At 33.5% G+C, this 7450-nt stretch overlaps 1 pseudogene; it reads left to right on the top strand.

Annotated features, from left to right (window-relative positions):
* Positions 1-6354: 6354 nt before the first annotated feature.
* Positions 6355-6473, top strand: LOC145260172 (5S ribosomal RNA; annotated as a pseudogene).
* The last annotated feature ends 977 nt before the right edge of the window (positions 6474-7450 follow it).

Below are 7450 nucleotides of genomic sequence, written 5' to 3'. Positions count from 1 at the left end.
AAAATACCAGTTTGAGAAACTGGCACGGTCTATCCTTCTTTCGAGGGTAGATGGGACGGGTGGTAGGCACCCAATCTAGTTATGGCGTCACGATAAAAAATACTCTTGATAGCCGTGGCGAAGCATCAAGTATTCAACTACCGACAAGATTCGAATTACACTACAAACTCGTGTAGTGAGTTCAGTCTCGGCTACGGCCGTGCTGGATGGATAGCTGGCTGGCTGGATGGATGGATAGAAAGAGCGATGTATAACTTGGTATGATTTACACAAAATATATAACAAAAACACTGCCGACACTGCCCTATATGCTAAACTATCTGAGGTTCCAAAGCTAACATCTAAAGCATTAGTGATTATAAAGACAGCGTTAATTTCCTTGTTGCCATTCTCGGTATCTCACTGCTGATGCAATCCTCTATCTGTACAAGAGCTAAGTACGTCCCTAAAATGGAGAACAGTTGCTCCATCTGGGCAGGCGCGCCCTATTCAGTCGAAACCTTGATGCCCTTTTCTCTTCCCTGCAATCTCTCTTCTACAGAAGAGACGTTGAGCACCTGTGTCTGCTCTATCGTTATTTTCATGGTAAGCGCTTGACTGAACTCCAATCTATAGTTCCTCTGCCAAACTTTAACAAAAACACCCGACTAGCTACAACCACTTCTAACTGTGCCTAAATCTAAACGCAGCTTCCATGAATAAAACTTCTTTCCCAGAACTGCCTGTCCGTGAAACACTGTTCCACTGGCTTGCTTCTCACTTGAATACAACATAGTAGCCTCTAAATCTAATGTAAACAAGTTTTTGAGTCGTTACCATAAACAATCAAATTCTACCCAATTTATACAATTAGCGATTACTAGATTACCACCTTACATTCATTAATCATTATCCTCGATTGGTCTTCAAGCATAGATAAATAGTGACACCCAAGTAAAAAAAACACTCTTGCAACTTGTGAGGGCTATTTTACTGATCGAACTGACATGTCAAACTTCCTTAAATTGATATCATGTAGGTAGAACTATTTGATATCATGCAGGTAGACTTATTTGATATCATGCAGGTAGACTTATTTGATATCATGCAGGTAGACTTATTTGATATCATGCAGGTAGACTTATTTGATATCATGCAGGTAGACTTATTTGATATCATGCAGGTAGACTTATTTTATTTCATGCAGGTAGAACTATTTGATATCATGTAGGTAGAACTATTTGATATCATGTAGGTAGAACTATTTGATATCATGTAGGTAGAACTATTTGATATCATGCAGGCAGAATTATTTGATTTCATGCAGGTAGAATTATTTGATATCATGTAGGTAGAACTATTTGATATCATGCAGGTAGAATTATTTGATATCATGCAGGTAGAATTATTTGATATCATGCTGGTAGAATTATTTGATATCATGCTGGTAGAATTATTTGATATCATGCTGGTAGAAAATAGCAAATTCAAAACAATATTTTTTTTGGAACAATGCAATCATTTTAAAAGTTGGGATAATTGATTTCTACAAAAGATTATCTAATTGAATTGAGTTTTCGACACAAATTTCAAACTTTGCAAAACTTTGCAAGGGTATGCTATGCTTATACAAGAACTTTTAGATGAATGGGATGCGTTTATATTCACGTGTAAGTTTTAAAATAACAGACTTGAAAATAGATTTTCTCAATATCGACAGATGAGCAGTGTTAAATTTTTGGTGAGTTTTCAGAAAGTACTGAATACTGAGAAAATATTTGCTATGTTACCTTTGGCTATGATCACAGCGTAGTATCTGTGTTATGTTGTGGCTGGCAGTGCCAAGGGTCAAAATGATAATGATGATTAATTGTTAAATTATTTAGGTTAAAAAGGTATTCAGAAGCATGTTTTAAAAGAAAAGAATGTTAAATTATTTAGTTAAATATTTAACTGAGGAATTTTGGCTCAAGTAATAATGTTATGTGTAATCAAATTCTACCCAATTTACACCATTAATAATATGTTGTTCTGACCCTTGGCACTAATATGTGTTTCGCACTTGACTACAACTTGGATGTCTTCAAGTCCAACATAAACAAATTCCTGATGCTCCCCCCCTAAGTAAGACACTTTATCAAATCTCCAATACTAGCGATTACTATGATACTATCCCATTGATTACTGTACACGCAATAAGCCTTATCCCCGAAAGGCTTCCCGGCCTTGATAAGTGGTGACCACTATGTAAAAAAAGAAAAAAAAAGAGAAAGCACAAACAAAGCTAGTTTGGAATTTGGTTAAGTATGTCAAACAGGGTGGTATTCGTCATTCTTAAGGATTGTCCATTTATTGTCCCATTTGTTATTGTCACTGACATCGCCTTTATGGGAAACACAACATCCAGGGTTATTTGTGTTATGTGGTGGCCCATTGGCTATGATCACAGCGTAGTGTCAGTGTTATGTTATGGCGAGGAGTGCCAAGGGTCAGAATGATTATTATGATTAACTGTTAAATTATTTAGGTTAAAAAGATATGCAGAAAAATGTTTAAATAGAAAAGAATGTAAAAATATTTATGTTAAATATTTAACTAGGGGATTTTGGTTTGAGGAGAAATGTTATGAATAAAAGAACATAAAAGTTAGTTTGGAATTTGGTTTAGTAAACAACGATGTGGCTTATGTGACAAACAAGACCCTGGCTTACGTAAGAGACAAGTAAGCCAAAAGAAGTCAGAATCAGGAGTTAGTCTGTAACGGAAATAATCGAAACCGAAACCAAAACTTATGAAAAATTCTTGATAAAATTATTCATAAAAAATAGATTACTAAGTTGCCATCATCTAAAATTGAAACCGAAACCAAGACTTATGAAGAATTATCGATAAAATTATTTTTAAAAAAATAGATTATTGGAGTCCCAATAACTATAATTGAAACCGAAACCAAAATTATGAAGAATTCTTAGTAAAATTATTTATAAAAAAATTAAATGATTTGAGTGTGTCATCAGCTATAATCGAAACGGAAAACAAAACTTATGAAGAAATCTTTGTAAAATTATTTATTACAGGAAATGGAAGTACATAACAATTAAACGACCCGGATGTAAGCGTGACACAGAAAATAACACACGCTATCATATTGATATATAGATGCCAGAGTTTGTGTTTGTTTTGCTAACCTTAAATATGCAGGTCAATTAATAGCAACAAATCATAAATCCACGACAAGATTGTTTGCAGAACAAGTTTTGGTAATATATTCTCCAAAATATAGTTTTACATATGAAAAAAAAAAAAAAAGTAAAAAAAAGCACTTAAATTTGCAATAAAAATTGTTGTAAATTTATTTTCCAACAGCAAAAAAAAAAAAAAAAGTATCAAATTAAATTCGCAAGAATATTGCAGAATTTTTTTTTTAAGCAAAGGTCAAAAGAAAATCAATTTTAAATTATTATTATTATTATTATTATTTTTATTATATTATTATTATTATTATTATTATTGTTATTATTATTATTATTATTAAAATATTATTATTATTATTATTATTATTAAATTATTATTATTATTATATTATTATTATATTATTATTATATTATTATTATATTATTATTATTATTATTATTATTATTATATTATTATTATTATTATTATCAAATTATTATTATTATTATTATTATTATTAAATTATTATTATTATTATTATTATTAAATTATTATTATTATTATTATTAAATTATTATTATTTAAAATCTTAAGTTCCTTTCACTTATGTTTTTATATTTTTTTTAATTAATATTTTTTTGTTTGACTAAAATATTTTGTTATTTTATTATTAATTTTCTGGGAAAAAAAAAACAAGCAAACCTATTTATTTAAAATGCAGGCGAAACCATTACTGCGGAAGAAGTACTGTTAACCAATGGATGGAATGCACCAGAAACTTCGACAACAACATCCAACATTAGTTAACAGAAAAGGCCCAATCCTCCTCCAAGACAATGCCAGACCGCACGTTGCTAAACCGACCCTGCAGAAGTTGGATAAATGGGACTACGAAACTGCCTCATCCGCCATACTCTCCAGACCTCTAACCTACCGACTACCACTATTTCAAGAATCTCGACAACTTTCTGTGTGAGAAATGCCCCCAAAACTTAAGCGATATCAAAAACCCCTTCAGCTACTTCTTCGCCACCAGAACGCAAGATTTTTTACGTTACTGGCATAAATACACTTTTGTAGCATTGGCAAAAGTGTGTTGATTCTGACGGTGCTTATTTCGATCAATATTTTTTTGTTTGAGGCGTGATATGTTCGTCTGAATTTAAGATTTAAAAATCGTAAGAACTTTCTTGTCAACCTGATATATATTTTTGCACAGCTTTAATAACTTTTTAGATAAAATAGACTTAAATAGACAAAAGAAATCAGTTTGTAAATGTGACATATAGGGCCATATTTATGAGGGGGGGCGCGAGAAAGGTCAGAAAGACAAAGTGCTACTAGTGAAGCAATAGTTATTTATGCAACCTCCCATTCTGTATTAGAAATTAAAAAAAAATTTTGCGAACTGTTATCCTCATCTTCATAGTTGTTTTTTTTTCACCACGTTTCGGCCAACTCATCCTCTGACCTTCTTCAGGTGATTAACCGCCACAGGATAGGAATGCTGAGTCTAGTAACTGTATTCCCAGTAATTACCGCCTTCCATAGTTGTTGTCTCACCACGTTTTGGCCGACTAATCCTCTGGCCTGCTTGGATAGGATTGAAACCACTATCTTCAGACTATGTTTACCTGAAACCGTAGAGACGCAACGCCTTTATCCACTGTGCCATGGCTCCCGAAATATTGTGAAACAACAACAATGGAAGGTATTAATTACTGGGGATAAGTTAGAAGACTCAACATTCCTATACCGTCGTGGTTAATAACCTGAAGAAGGCCAAAGGATGAGTTGGGCGAAATGTGGTGAGACAACAGCAACTATGAAGATGGGGATAATAGCCCCCCCACACACAAAAAGAATGAATGCACATATTATAAAAACTCATCTCAAAAGATTCCAAAAATAAATAAATAAATAAATAATAATAATAATAATAATAATAATGATAATAATAATAATAATAATAATACCTCGGCTGGACAAGCGCAAAGAGAACTGGGACCTTGGGGAGGCTGAGGGCCACTCAAATTCCAATATAAACCAATGGTCACTACCAGCGAGAAATCAATGGTAAGCGGCTGTTGCGATGATGCAAATTCATTTTCAAATGCTATCGAAGGAGGTGGAGAGAGCTGGACGTCTGGGGAGACTTGCTGTCACTCAGCTTCCAGAGAACACCACAGTTTTCCAATCAGATCGTTTGTTGACTTGTGTGAAAGCTCCATGTGAGCCAATAATAATAATGATTTTGTTTAAAAATACAAACCAATATTTTCCTAAATTAACCGATTGGAATAGTTTAAAGTATCTGTCTTTTGCTGAATCAATTAACTTCAATGAAATTAGGGAAAACCTGTCTTTACTGTATATAGAAGATAACACCTGTTTTGATAGATTCATTAAAGATGTACTCTTCTGTGGTGGTTGTGATGTAGTGTTAATAGTATCAATTTATATTATTGCTGCCCTTCTGTAACATAACAGAGTTCCAATAGTGAGCACGTTATTTCTATCAACGGAGATCATACTTCCCTCCTTGTAAAATTATTTTCTTTTTATATTTTCAGCATTAATAAAATGACCATATGTAATCGTTTTGTTCCAAAACACCATTTGCTGATTACTATTTTAATCAGCTTAAAGTCATACCATGTTATTGGCCGGCATTCTGTGTAGTGTATTGTCATCTTCTTCCAAGGACTGAGAATAATTCCGTTAGCTACGGTCAATAGCCGTCTGGCATGCTTTTTTAATATAACTATTCAATTTATTCAACCAACACTTCTGAGAAGCATGGTCAACTTGTAACTGAAATGTCAAAATGGAGAGAGTAAAAAAGAGAGTTAATTATTGCTTAAGCACATAGCTTAATTATTAATCGTTTTCTTAAACTAACTCAAAAAACTGAACTTTTGAAAAGCACATTGTGTTAAATACGGTGTCATCAGAGAAAAGTTTACTATGTAACTTTACTTTATAAACAAGATAATACCTATTGTTATACATTCATTGAAAGTGGTGGGTGTGAGATAGTGTTTACATTATTGCCGCCATGAAAGGAGCTTGTCTTTGTCTAGAGTTTAGAATCTCGATGTGAGAAAGAGCACTACATACTGGAACATGATTATTTATATTTATTAACGACATGTGACTGATGTGCGTTGCCATTCATAAAGAATATAAGGCACAACCATGATATACAGCATAATCACGTTGACACACCGATTCCCACCAGATCACCGAAGTTAAGCAACGTTGAGCCTGGTCATTACTAAAATGGGTGACCAATTTGGGAATTCCAGGTGATGTATATAGGAGGACGTTGACACCTTCCTGCAAGAGTTGCAAGAACCTAACGTTGTCATTTCCTCTGACGGGGATATACATGTGACTGCAGACCGCTTGTAAATTTCATACTCCCATGAAACTTACTCCTTTGGAGGAACCGGTTTAACCCGAATAGGGTTACTACTGTTTCACACACATGCACGTACACACACATTCGTAAAGAACAGTCTTAATGGAAGTAAACAGTATTCCTTTTAGCACTCTAAGGACTAATATCATTGCATAATAGAGATTTAGTATATCTAGGGTCGGTAATGAAAATAGTGTTGGAGAAAGATCTAATGGCAACCACATCGTTGCATTGAATGCAATGTTACTGCACAATGGTATATCACGTAACAATGGAAAGTATATTGTTTCGGACGTCAGTATTGCAAACGCTGTGGTTGGAGGAAAGTCTTTTACTTGATAAGGATTTAGTGGCTAACATGTTGCTTGAACACGGTGTTACAGGAGAAAATTATACCACGTAACAAAGTTTCAGTAAAAAGCACACTGTTTTCTTCATCAGAAACAAACATTGCCTTTTTCCCCCTTTTTATTCATTCAAGATCTCTATTGAAAATAAAATATTGGAGGAAATTATACCACCTAACCAAGTTCCATTAAGCGAGCACATTATTTCTGCAATCACTATTGAAAACGGTGCTGCGAAAGAAACGTCTACTACGCGAAAAAGAGCTAATTCTAAATACGTTGTTGCATTGAATACGGTTATATAAGATAAAAAGTATACCACGTAATAAAGTTTTAGTGACAGGCACGTTATTTCTATCAACAGAGACCTTTTGTTTATTCATTCGATGTATATACAAAACAAACTATGTAAAATACGACCAATAAATGTTTGAGAAATTGGTACTTGTGCAGTTTACGGTCCATGCTGTAATAAAAGAGAAAATTATACCATGTAGCAAAATTCCAGATACAAGCACGTTGTTTG

The sequence above is a fragment of the Euprymna scolopes genome, chromosome 35 (assembly GCF_053919585.1).
Source record: "Euprymna scolopes isolate OS-2025 chromosome 35, ASM5391958v1, whole genome shotgun sequence".
Classification (NCBI taxonomy): Eukaryota; Metazoa; Mollusca; class Cephalopoda; order Sepiida; family Sepiolidae; genus Euprymna; species Euprymna scolopes.
This window is presented reverse-complemented; position numbering and strand designations above follow the sequence as displayed.